Here is a 14,082-nt window from a genome sequence, read left to right as displayed (position 1 = left end):
TAAATCTTGATTACAAGTCTTAGTACTAAAAGGTTTCTAAAATCTTTGTCACTAGCAATTTTTGGCCGATGTTAACTTGCATATCACCGCATGTTTAATTTGTATCTCAGCAGGAAACTTGAAGCCCTTAAACCAAAGGTAGATTTTTCCCATTTCCCACCCAAAAGCATTTTGAATTAAGGGCTTAGATTTGAAAGCAGGAATGGTACTTAAATGTGTATTAACAACACAGTTTCTTTTCCAAGGTTATTTACACATATTGTTTCATTCTATAAGAATGTAAAATTTACTTTTCACCCAAAGGATTTAATACTCAATTGAGTGGTTTCATTTTATTCACTCAGAAGCCATTTCTGTTGGGACGGAGGGATTGTGATGGGGGCAGTAAATCTTCTACTTTTGAGATTTGGATCTCTGGTATAATTCAAATTAATAAGTGTAATTTAGCTTGGGACTTTTTGAAAGCTTTCTTTTCTTTGCCTCTTAATGATTCTGCTTCCTATACATTTACTATGCAGTTTCAGTGTTTCTATTTCCTTAGGCCCAGTGATAGCCCTGTGATTTGGGAAAGATTTTGCCTCTGTATGGGATCCAGTCTCTGGGCTCCAACTTAAATCTACATGACATATGCAAAGGTTGCGAGGATCAGCTTTCCGTACCTTCCCCTACCACCAACTACAGGAAAACATAAAACTTGAGACCAAACAAAGATTTGATGCAGTAGTTTGCAGTAGTTTCCAGCAGACTCTGCCCAGCCAATTCTCCTCTTACTTTAATAAACTTCTATATTTCTATCTGACTCGTGAATTCTTTCACAGCCTGCGAGCGAACAGATACAACAATTTTTCTAAGTAAAAAGCTGTTAAAATAATCATCCTTTTGAAGACTAATTTTTTAAAAACTATTTAAATGCAGTAACATAAATTACAGAGTGTAATTTACAGCTCAAGTCTCCTTGTAAACATGGTGTTCTGAGACTTGGAAGGTTTTATTTTTCTCTCAGCACGGAGGGCTTTTCATAAAAGGCTAGCACATTTAAGGTGTTGGAGGCGTGGCTTGGTTTCTTAATTTCCCCCACTGGAAACACTGAATCTTTTTATCTTAGATTTATATAAGCACTCAGTGGTCTCTTGAAACCTATAGAAACAGGAAATCCACTGAGGTTGGGAGACATTATACAAATCTACAGAGGAGGCCTAAATAATTCAAAAGTATCTTTGAGGGCCAGCCCAGTGGCTCAGGTGGTTGGAGGTCCGTGCTCCTAACTCCGAAGGCTACTGGTTCGATTTCCACATGGGCCAGTGGGCTCTCAACCACCAGGTTGCCAGTTCAATTCCACGACTCCTGCAAGGGATGGTGGACAACGCCCCCTGCAACTAAAATTGAACATGGCACCTTGAGCTGAGCTGCAGCTGAGCTCCCGGATGGCTCAGTTGGTTGGAGCGTGTCCTCTCAACCACAAGGTTGTCAGTTCGACTCCTGCAAGGGATGGTGGGCTGTGCCACCTGCAACTAGCAATGGCAACTGGACTTGGAGCTGAGCTGCGCCCTCCACAACTACTTGACTTGGAAAAAAGTCCTGGAAGTACACACTGTTCCACAGTAAAGTCCTGTTCCCATTCCCCAATAAAAAAAAAAAAAGTATCTTTGATGTCAAACTAATTTCTGTGTCATCTGTAGTATGTCTGGACCAATCCTCCAGAAACAAGCAAGCTGAAAAATCTACTGGGGTTTCAACCCATTGGATTCCCCACTGCCAATCTCTCAATTCATACCAATTCAAACACAATGCAGCTGGGCTTTGACATGGAGAGCAAATCTCTCACTCAAACAACAGAAGAAACAATAATTATTGGACAATCTAAAGACTAAGTAGGAGCATTTTTCCCCTGAGGAGAAGAAACCACACATACATTCAGAAAATATACCCCTGCCCTAAGCGTCCTTGAACGATTATACACTTACTGGGGGTGCCAAAAAAATGTATACAAGTGGACACTTTGTTCAACGTTGCTCAAGCAGTAGTTCGCTGTAATCAGAAGTGTCTGAATGCTGATGGTAACCACTTTGAGTACCTCTTGTAATTGCAGAAGTCAAACGTGACTTGTATTCATCTTTTGTTATAGGTATACATTGAGTATTACAATTTTAATACATTTTCATTCTTAAAATGTGTATACATTTTTTTTTGCACCCTCTGTATTTATCCTCTAGGGATGGTAGTTCCCTGTTCTGGGGGGAAACAACCTTCTCTGGTCCAGAATTTTGCCTTTTGTAGTCTCCAGAGAAAATTCACTTAGCTGTGCCTTAATTCAAAAAGAATGAGAACACTTCAGCTTTGAATCAGGTAAAATTCTAACCCAGAAACTAGAAACATTCATTCCAGGAGACAGAAACACAAGAGCTCTTCTGTCTGCTCTGATTGCTGGCAGGCTAATAGGTAGTACTCCACCTGCATTCTCTGGATTCATACCCATGAACATCAGGCAAAAGCTGTAAAACAATAATCCACAACAGGAAACAGAAACTGCAGTTTTTCACTTCCTGGTGCTCTATAGGCAGTTGCAACTTGATTTCATTGCTTTGATCTGATTAGAAACAGGTTTCAGAAACAGGCAGGTACACAATTGAGACTCAAATGGATTGTCATTGCCTGAGTTTCGTCGGAAAACAGAGCCCAAGAGCAGGACTTACCCGAAGGGGATTTATTTGGATGATGATCTCCGGGTGCAAGAGTGAAAATGATGCGTTGACCAGCCATCCCCTGTTTGCTAGGAACTGAGGGGGTTCCCCAAGATGTGAGACTTTCAGTGCTAAAATCAGGAAAGTCCCAAGTAAATTGGCATGAGTTAGTAACTATAGGAACTGGGGAACTAGCCCCAGAGAAGGAGGGAAAGCCAGTGCAAGGCTGAGCTGATGAGTTGGCTTGATCCCACAGTACCTTCTGAGGTGCATCTCAGAATTGGGGGGAATTTATCCACTGGTTCTCATACCCTATCAGTCAAGTGTTGCCCCTTGGGGTGTTAATTCCTCTCACATTCAGAGCTCACATGCATGAGAGCCTGTGAGTTCCAGAGGCATTTCCCACTGCGGCTTCAGAGAAGCCCTGGGCAGAAAGTGAGAGAAACACAATGCAGCTGAGGCCCAGTGCTGTTGGGTTATGCCTACACAAATCTGGTTGCCGTAGCAATGGCTAAAGTCAAAATTGGACTGACAGGGTGTGACGTGGCACACAAGAAGTGTCTAACACATAACAGTTAATTTTGCCTCCCTTTAGTTGGCTCATATTTGAGCTCCACATAGAGTCATCAAGTTCTGCTCTTAGCTCCTCTTTAGTTTATTGATTTAAATGAGGTGAAACATTCAAACTTTGTTTAAATAAGAAATTCTGCAGAGTAGTTTTATTTCCCTCATGTATATTGAGGAAGATGCCATGCCAATGATTCCCTCCCGGTGAAAAGAGAAAATTCATAGGTATTTGTATCTCCCTCAAAAACTGAGATGTCCATTTAAATGTCATCATCGGCGCAAAACATCAAGTAAGACAACTAGTCAAAATCACAGACTTTTCAGAGGTTAAGCTATACCGTCACAAGACATAGCAACAACTTTTGAAGCCTAAATGTCTTGCAAAACTTTTTGGAAATCATATTTGCAAGGATGATTTATATGTATTTTTCACTTCCAGAGTTCTTTTAAACTTTTCACTACAGAAAATTTTCAGAATCCTCTTAACCATCAACAACCATCAACTTTGGGGCATGCTTTTTCTATCTCCCTCTGTTAAGAATGCATTAAACAGCAAGCAACAGAAAAAACTAGTTACATGATCTTAAAAAAATGAAAGCATTAGTTGTCTCAGATAACAAAGTCTAGATATAGGCAGTCCAGGATGGTATAGAATTGAATGATGTCTTCAAAAATGAGCTCCTTCTAATGCTTTGGTCATCCATCTTTAGGATGTGGTTGCAAGATGGCTGCTAAGCCTCCAGAAATCACATCCTTATTCCAGGAAGGAAGAATAAGGAGGGGTGAAAAGGACCCAAGGATATGCCAACTGTCTCAGATTTCCTTTGGAAACCTTTCCAGGAAGTTCTACTCAGCAACTTCTACTTAAATCTCTGGCTGGGGCAGGTCACATGGTCTCTACTTGCTGCAAGGGAGTCTGGGAGGTGAGTGATTTTCGCTGAGGACATAGCCACCCTGAACCAGATCAGGGTCCTGTTAATCAGGAAGGGGCTCTGCCCTTTTGCCAGTGATTTTCTCTCTGCTTTCAACTCCCTCCCCTCCCTTGAGCACCCAGGTTATTCCTTTATGTAACAAATATTTATTTAACACTCATTCCCTGCCAATACCAAAGCCAGGTCCTGCGGCTCTAAAGAGAAATAAAAAGTAGTGTTTGCTCTTGAGAAGGTCCTAGCCTAATCTATAGCAGGAAGCCAAAGCACAATATCTAAACTTGATGACTGCAGAGTCACATAAACACATTACTTAAAGATATAGAAGATAACTCTCAATGATATAAAACCAGAAATGGCTCAAAGAATTGCCTCTGGAGACCAGGCTGGGACAGGAAGGTGTGGAGTTGGAGATTGTTGATACCATTATAAGCTTCTCTGTACTGTTTGCCTTTCCCCCCCCCCCCTTCTACCGTCCCCCCCCACCACCACCACTCCGGTTCAAGTCATTGTTTCTCAGTCTAGTTGTGTAGGACATAGCTCCCTGGCCCATGCTGGTATTATGAGCCTTGTGCTCCCCCCGGCTGAGGCAGTCGGTTGCCAGTCATCAGTCCGCCGCTCACAGCAGCTCACGACAGCTCTCAGTGGCTGCTGGCCACTCACGCTGGCCACCAGCCTCTCCTGGCAGTACACAGTAGCCCACAGCAGGACAGAGCAGCCCACACTGATCTCCGGCTGCTCACGGCAGCCCAGCTTCAGGAAGAGCCACTGTTCACAATTTAGCTGTAAAGGGCGCAGTTCACTGGCCCATGTGGGACTCGAACCGGTGACCTCGGGGTTAGGAGCACCTGAGCCACCGGGTCAGCCTTTTTTATTAAAAAAAAAAAAAATCACGTGTTTACATAACTTTGATAAAATATTTTTTAAAACTCTGAAAAATAATACTGCAGTAAGCATCTTTGTGCATGAAGAATGGTTGCCATTTTTCGTTATGTTTTCATGATATATTCTTAGAATTCCTGTGCTAAAGATTGCAGACAAAAGTTCATTTCCAGAAAGTGTGCGGGGTTGTTGAAGAATTTAAAGGGAATGACATACGTGAAAACCAAACATTCAGTACACATTAGTTAGAAACAAATAAATCACTCAGCATTTTGTCCAGATTCCAACCCTTTCCCAAGAGCTGCTACAAAGAAGTATAGTTCTCTTGATGACATTCTTCTGGGTCTTTTGCTAATACAATAGTACTGCAGTGAGCAGTCTTATACCAGTAAGCAGTCAATTCAGGTTATTGCGGGTTATATTTGGGACAGATTCTTAGAAATGGGTGAACACCTATGTCATTTTGCTAGATGTTGCCATGTGCCCTCCATAGGGATCATACAATTTTGCCTTCCCCCTCACCCCCCAGAATGTGTGAGTATGTCTTTTTCTCACAGCTTCACCAAGAGAAATTGTTGTCCAACTCTGGGATGTATACTCATCTGATGGGTGAGAAATGGTCTCTCAATGTAGTTTGAATTTGCATTTCTAACTGACACCTTGTCATTTTCCTCAGCCACTGCCTAAATTTCCCTTGCCTTTAGACAGCACATCAATTGCTCTAGCTGCTTGCCAATGGGATGACCCAGACCTTTGTCCCTAAGGGTCTGAGAGACCTTGGTGGCCTTGCCTTTGTTAGGCCACGGATGCCTCAATTGCCCCTGCAGTATTATTACTGAGCATAGAAGCATGAAGATGCACCATAGGGGATCCTGTGAGCTCCAGATCTTCTTCTTTCTGCCCCACTAAGTGTTAGCAACCTTGCTTCTTCATGAAAATCAGGGTTGATCATACTCTGCCACCATCATAATCCCTTTTGTCTTCTGAACCACTTGTATGAGGATCAAAAAGTGACCAGGTAGGTTAAGTGGAACTCTCCCATGTCCCTTGGTGGAAGGGCTCACCCCACCCCCCATTCCCGGGAACCAGGACTTCTTTCCAGCAGAGACTTAAGTTGTAGGATCACAAAGCAAAACTTCCATAAGTGGGTCACTGGAAATGATGGCCTTTCCTCCTTCTCCCCTCTGGTTCCTGAACCTCTGTATTCCAAATGATGGAGACAGAGCACCACATAACAGCCACTGGTTCAACACATATTGCTCACCTTTGAGGATAGCACCCGACCCCACAAGGTGTCATCCACAGGCTAGCACCCTCACTAAGCCTTTCAGGACAGGTACTCCAAGAGACACAGTCTATAGGAGGACCAGTGGATCTTGTGAAAGAATCACTTCCCCCTCTAGGTTGGAAGGGATCCGACATAATCAACTTGTTTGATCTCCTCAAGGGGTGGAGCCACACTGGGTACTCTGTGAGTGGTAAGTTAGACAATCAGCAGGGGAGTAGCTAGATCAGCCTTGGTGAGTAGGAGACCATGCTGTTGGGCTAGTGCATAGTCTCCATCCCTGCCACCATGACTACTCCATTCCTGGGTCCACTGCTCCAGCCCTGGAGCAGCCAAGGGCAGAAGCCAGCTGACATCTATCAGAGGAGCCATCCTGTCCACCTGCTTGTTGAGTGCTTCCTCTGAGATGAATGTTTCCTAGTAAACATTGATGTAAGACACAAACGTCTTCACACTTGGTGCCCTCCCCTTGTGGGTCCATCAGCATGCCTCTTCCCTCGTCTTCCAATGGTGCTTCTTTCAAGCCCCTGACGAGCCAGACAGAGATTAACAGCTGCTCAGAAGTGTATAGCTCTACCTTAGGCCACTCCTCACTCCACAAAATTCTTATAACCAAGAGCACTGCTCAGAGCTCTGCCCACTAGGAGGGTTCTCCTTCCATACTGCCTTTTAGGGCCACCCCTGCCCGAGGCGATCACTTTTGGCTCACACCTACCTGTAGGTGAGCCTCCTTATCAATGAACCAGGCCTGGATGTTTTCTTTCTCCACCATCTGGTCATAGAGAAGCCCCTATGAGGCCATAAGTGTGAGCTGCAGAAACATCAGTGCAACAGATTACATGACACAGAGCTCCGAGCCCTCTGCTTGTGTAACTAATGTGTGCCTTTTAGACCTCCTCAAGCCTTAATGTCCCATTTCCATCGTACAATGGGAATGGATTGCTAGTGTACCTGCTTGACCTTATTATGACTTCATGGATCTAACAACACCCAACTCCTGAGAGGCAGCTCCTGTCTCGTCGTCACTTGGTATCCATCTGCTGGTCAGTCTCTCCTAGGGCCCAGTAGTCCGTCAGGAGCTGCTTTTCAAATAGAGAGTTCTTTGGTGCAGAATGCATGGCCTAACTAGAGGGTCTGTGCCTTGCCTCTCCTGTTGGGGCTTGCCAGAGACTGCCAAGTGTCCCTATCTCCATATGACATCTCTAATTCGATACCCAAGAGGCAGAGCAGCTTGTACTGAAACCTAGTCCTAATACAAAGTCTTCTCTTCCTCTGGACCTCACTTGAAATTGTCAGTCTTCTGACTACCTGATAAATGGATTGGGATAGTGTTCTCAAAGTGGCACATATGAGGTCAGATAATTAAGATCGCAAACTCATCCTGGAAAAAGTGCTATTATGTTGGTGCAAAAGTAATTGTGGTTTAAAAGATTAAAAACAATTGCAAAACCCGCAATTACTTTTGCACCAACCTAACACATACCTCATTGCTGAATATCACTACGGTCACCTTTGAAGTATTCCCCTTGGGAAGCTGTACACTGACGCCAGTGCCTAGTCCACCCTTCAAAGCAATTTTGGAACACTTTTTCTGGAATGGCCATCAGAGCTGTTGTTGTACTACCCTTGATGTCCTGAATGTCATCTAAATGTCTTCCTTTCAATATTTTCTTTATCTTCGGTTAAAGAAAAAAGTCATTGGGGGCCAGATCAGGTGAGTAGGGAGGGTGTCCCAATACAGTTATTTGTTGACTGGCTAAAAACTCCCTCACAGACAGTGCTGTGTGAGCTGGTGCGTTGTCGTGATGCAAGAGCCATGACTTGTTGGCAAAAAGTTCAGGTTGTTTACGTCTAACTTTTTCATGCAGGCTTTTCCGCACTTCCAAATAATAAACTTGGTTAACTGTTTGTCCAGTTCATAATGTATAATCCCTCTGATATCAAAAAAGGATAGCAACACTGTTTTGATTCTTGATTTGGACTGACAGAACTTTTTTGATCATGGATAACTGGCTGACTTCTATTGTGCACTTTGACGCTTTGTTTCAGGGTTGTATTGGTACACCCATGTCTCATCACCAGTGATAACACGGCCCAAAACATCGTCTTGCCTCTCCAAAAGGTCTTGGCAAACTTCGACTCTCCTTTGCTTTTGCTCATCGGTGAGCTCCTTCGGGATGATTTTTGCACACACCTTTATCATGCCAAAATTTTCAGTTAAGATTTTCCTAACTGTTTCTCTATCAATGTTTACTTGGTCTTCTATGCTTCTCACAGTCAGCCGATGATTTTGACTTGCAATTTGACAAATTTTGGCCAATGTTTCTGTCAGTTTTGCTTGTTACTAGCCGCTTAGACTTTTTCTCATCAGTGACACGTTCTGTCCCCTTAGGAAAACGTTTAATCCATTTGTACACTGCCATTTTCTTCCTGGCATTATCCCCATAAACTTGAACTAACATGTCCCTGCTTTCACTTCCACTCTTGCCAACTTTAACAAGAAATTTAATGTTTGTTCGTTACTCTAATTCAAGCTTAGACATTCTCATGACAGCACACAAAAACATGCAACAACAATAATTAACGCCACTCAGCAAGACACCGCCACATGTCAACATGAACACAGCTGTGAGACACTGATATACCAAGGTTATGAAACCTTACCGAACTGTTTGTACAGTGCTGCCAATGTAAGCACACGGTGGCAAGTTGATGAACCTAATTGTCAGAACTTGTACTACCTCTAAAATCCAAAAGACCCATCAAAATGTATCTGTTGCTTAGCAATAAGGAGTATAAAGTATGACAATTTGTTCTTTACCTCAGAAGGGATGTCCCAGTATGCCTCGGACCTAGACCTCCTAAAACCTTCATCTGTGTAGCAGGCTCCTGAGTCTTTGTAGAGTTCATCTCTTACCCTCTAGCACATATGTGTCTATTCAGACATTCAGAATAACACCATATTCCTGTTTACCAGGTCCAATTAGCACAATGTCATCAATATCACTATATTGGATCAGGAGAGGGATGTTCTGCTAAAATTGAAGATGACCAAGGTCTTTGCGGACTACATTGTGACAGAGAGCAGGGGAGCTACAGTCTTGGGCACAGCAGTGAAAGCGTACTACTCCTCTTTCCCTATATGAGTGTAAACTGCTTTTGGTTCTCCTTACGAGTGGGGATTGAAAAGAACACGTTGACAGAGTTAAAGGAAAGTGCCAGAGGCTGTGCTAATCTATCCCTATAAAGATGCGACATCCAGTATAAGAGCTACAGTTGAGGCTACCATGTGGTTATGATAACCACATGATCCAACATGATTTCTGGAGACAGTAATGCCAGTGGGTTAAATGGAGGGTGTAATGGGAGCTACCACCCCGTATCCTTTCAGTCTCTAAGGGAGACATTAATTTCTGAACCTAAACAAATTGCCAACTGAATAATGGTTCTAGTTTTAAGTTACTAGATTTGGGGCATGGCTGTCATGTAGCAAAATGTGCACTGGATATGCAAGTTGGGAATACAGAAGAGAGATCTGAACAGGGCATGTGGATTTAGGAGTCATTAGATGATAACTGAAGTCAAGGGAGTAGATGGGCCGGTCCTGGAAAGTCATGTGGGGTAAGACAGCTTGAGCCCCCCAAAGCCAACACTACCATACTAAGTTCAGTGACTCCTAACTCAGAAAATGGCCCCAGCTGGAGGCCTGAGCCTTTCTCAGCACACATCATGCTTTTCATGCTCTGGCCCTGCCAGCCTCATCTCTCCTTCAGGCACCCTGCACTTCAACAAAGCAGAACTTTCTGATGCTCCCTAAATGTGCTGTGCTCTCTTCCTACCATCATGCCATTGCCCATGTATTTTCTCTTATCTGCAGTGCCCTTCCTAGCCCCTTCTTCATATGTGTAACTGTCATTTCAATCTCATATGTCACTACTTCTGGGCAGCCTTCCCTGACCACCCCTGACCGGAAGTTAGATTCTCCTCCTGCCATATATTTCTACGCACCACCCATAGCATACATCATGGAGATGATTCTCTCTGCCAGCCCTTCACATCTTCCCCACCGGACTGTGGTCCTGAAGGGCATGGACTATGTCTTTTATGTCTGTAGGCATCTGTATTTATGTATAAGCAAGAATTTAGAGTGGCTCCCTGGGATCAAATAAATCTAAACAGGGTCCTCCTTGGGATGGGGAGATTTCAGAATGGCCAGTCTGAGTGAATGACAACTCTGATCATTTTTTTCTCTCTTCCTTCGATAGAGTGCATAGTAATCACTGTTGATGTACAAATGCAGCTTTCATTCTTATACCACTTTCTTTGGTTCCCTTAACTGTAGAGGCTCAAAATCCTAAAGAGCTGTTTCTTCAGACTCCCTTATATTTAGTGTAGCCAATAAGGAGGAGTGGAAGTCTGCTAGAGGCTCTGGGAAAGCTTTTGCTTTACTGATCCAAAGGACATTTTGGCTGGCCTCACCCCCTTCTCCCATTTTGCTGTCTGGAATACAGATGTGAGGACTGAAACTTCATCAGCTATCTTGTACCACGAGGCAACAAGCCAGCACACTAAGAATGGCAGAGCAGAAAGCCACCATGAGTCTGAGCCTCTGATGGCATCTTAGAAGCATTGCTTAGCCTTGAGCTGCCCGCCTCCAAACCTCTCCTTGTGTGAGATAATTCAGTGACCTGACTGTGTAAGACACTGTTTGTTAGGTGTTCTGTCGCAGAGCAGAAAACATTCCTAACTGAGATGGACCACACAGAGCAGCAGGAACTAACTGCCAGAAGAATGCTCCAAGTCAAGGTCATGCTACAACTAGTGGTAAGGATAAACCTATCAATTAACAAGTACATAGGAGTGTTGTGGGGTGCTTTTTTTGTTTTTTCAGTTCACTTGTTGGTGCTGTGGGGGAGAATTGGAAACAGAAATGTAGCCTCTGTTCTTAAAGTGTTTACAATCACGGGGGAGGTGGTCTGATGAAATGCCACACTGCACAGTGTGTAGTTAAGAGCTGGATTTCATAAATCAGAGGACAGGAGGGGAAGTGGCTCAGATGGGGAAGATTTCCTGGTGGATGAGGGGCTTGAACAGGGCTTCAGAAGATGAATGGGATTTGGATTAGCCCATCCACGATCTCTGCTGAGAGGTGAGTACGCATAAATAGGTAACATGCTGGCAAGCCACCAGCATGCAGTAGAGGCTTATTAAGTATTAAACGCCCTCCTGATCCTCCATACAAGGTGGTTTAGAAAAATGTTTCTTTCCCTCTCAGATTCATTTATTCAGCACGTTTATTGAGCCCTTACTGTGGATGAAGAACTGCTTTTTATACAACTGTGGGCAGAACATATGCAGTACCTGACCTCAAAGAGCTTCTGTTCCAATGAGGAAGACAGATGACAAAAGAAAGAAAAACGCAGGGCTCTCCTCCCACCGACAAGATGCTGAAAGGGAAGCAGGCTAAGGGGAAGAAGGTGGTACCAGCTCCTGCTGTCGCGAAGGTGCAGGAAGCCAAGAAGGTGGTAAATCCCGTTTGAGAAAAAGTCCAAGAATTTTGGCATTGGACAGGACAGGCAGCCCAAAAGGGACCTCAGCTGCTTTGTCAAATGGCCCTGTTACACTGGGCAGCAGCAGCAAAGGGCTATTCTCTAAGTGCCTGAAAGTGCCTCCTGCGGTTGACCAATTCACCCAGGCCTGGGATTGCTGGACAGCTACTCAACTGCGTAAGCTGGCCCACACGTACAGCCCAGAGACAAAGCAAGAGAAGAAGCAGAGATTGTTGGCTTGGGCTGAGAAAAAAGCTTCCTGCAAAGGGCATGTCCCCACCAAGAGGCCACCTGTCCTTCGAGCACCGGTTAATGCTGTCACCACTTTGGTGGAGAACAGGAAAGCTCAGCTGGTGGTGACTGCAAATGACGTGGATCCCATCGAGCTGGTGGTCTTCCTGCCCACCCTGTGCCGTCAGATGGGGGTTCCCTATTGCATTACCAAGGGAAGGCCAGGCGGGGCCGTCCAGTCCACAGGAAGACCTGTACCACCGTCGCCTTCACACAGATTAACTCAGAAGACAAAGGAGCGCTGGCTAAGCTGGTGGAAGCTCTCCAGACCATTCACAATGACAGATACAGTGAGATCCACCATCACTTGGGAGGCAACATCCTGGGCCCAAAATTGGTGATATTGCCAAGCTGGAACAAGCAAGGCTAAAGAACTGGCCACCAAGCTGGGACGAGTGTGCATTGTTGAGTTTTCTGTACGTAAAAGTAATAAGAATTCTGAAAACAGCAACAACAACAAACACAGGGTTGGAGGAGGCAGGATTAATTGAGAACTGGGCTGCTTCCTTCCCTTCTTTTAGGCCTCCGCCTTCCCAGCTTGGTTGCATATCCAGGTTTCTGTTGCCCAAGCAACTCAACAGGCAACCCTGCTTCCTGGAGTGCGTAGGAAGTAGTGGTCTCAGAGGACACCTGCCGCAGGAACTGTGTGTGGCCTCCGCACGCAGGCCACCTCCGTGCCTCTGCAGCCCGCAAGCCTCTGCCATTCCTTTCTGCCCACCCAGAATCATCACCCTGCACCCCCAACTCCCTCTCGGCATCACACATACAGCCTGCACCACAGCGTCACATTATACTGCCCCCGTCTTGTGATGCACGGTACCGTCGCCCCAGCCCACGCACTCTGACCACCACACCATTCTGCTCCATTTCCAGGGAACAGTGCTGCTCCCTCACCGGAAAGCGCCCCTTGCTTTCTCCTCCCCCGGGAGCCCTCCTCCTCTTTGTCCAGAGCTGGCTGATCCTACAGTTGATCATCCCAAAGTGGGACTCTCTGAAGAGGGAAAGGGAACTCTGTTAATGACCACGTCAGACAACAGGCGATGCATGTGGCCTCCTATCCAGAGCCCAGTGCTGAGGTCTCGTGCTTTAGACAGCCTCTTCGTCTCCATCTGTTACCTCGCCATTCCCCACACTGTGTTCTGTGGAACATGGGCGAGATAGCAATAGGGCTTCACAAAAACAAAAATAAACTAAAGATTCCACACTGAAATGATTTTGAGAAACTCCAAGTTAACCTGAGATAAACACATTTCCTCACTGCAGGACTTCCCCCAATTAATATGTGTTGATAAGAGAAGAGCATGTCATGTCTCCCAAACCCATATGACCATGGAATCCTTGAGTAGAGAGTATCTCATGAAAACAACACACTTTGAGGAATACCGCCCAAGACAAATGGCATTGTTCCCAGAGCTTAAACTTATCTCTGTCCTAGTGTTTGGTATTAAGATATGAACATCAGGATGGAGATGGGCTCACACTCAGCTCCACCTCTTTACAGCTGGGTATCATTTTGCATCAGGATGCATTTGGCTGCAAGTAACAGACATCAGTACCGTGTTTCCCCAAAAATAAGACCTAGCTGGACAGTCAGCTCTAATGCGTCTTTTGGAGCAAAAATTAATATAAGACCTGGTCTTATTTTACTATAATATAAGACCCAGTCTTATCTAACATAATATAATATAAGACCAGGTCTTATGTTAATTTTTGCTCCAAAAAACGCGTTAGAGCTGATTGTCTGACTAGGTCTTATTTTTGGGGAAACACAGTAGGTATTATGGTCTATTACTCTCAGAGCAACAACTCCTGAGCTAAGCGCTTCCAGCACAGCAGTGTCCTCAAGGACTCAGGTGTTTTCCATTTCTTCACCATGTTGCTATTTCCTCTCATGGCCA

At 44.7% G+C, this 14,082-nt stretch overlaps 1 pseudogene; it reads left to right on the top strand.

Moving 5' to 3' along the window:
• Positions 1-11,788: 11,788 nt before the first annotated feature.
• Positions 11,789-12,675, top strand: LOC109454028 (large ribosomal subunit protein eL8; annotated as a pseudogene).
• Positions 12,676-14,082: the final 1,407 nt, after the last annotated feature.

This window comes from Rhinolophus sinicus, linkage group LG06 (assembly GCF_036562045.2).
Source record: "Rhinolophus sinicus isolate RSC01 linkage group LG06, ASM3656204v1, whole genome shotgun sequence".
Classification (NCBI taxonomy): domain Eukaryota; kingdom Metazoa; phylum Chordata; class Mammalia; order Chiroptera; family Rhinolophidae; genus Rhinolophus; species Rhinolophus sinicus.
Note: the sequence above shows the minus strand (reverse complement) of the source record. Positions and strands in the feature narration are given on the sequence as shown.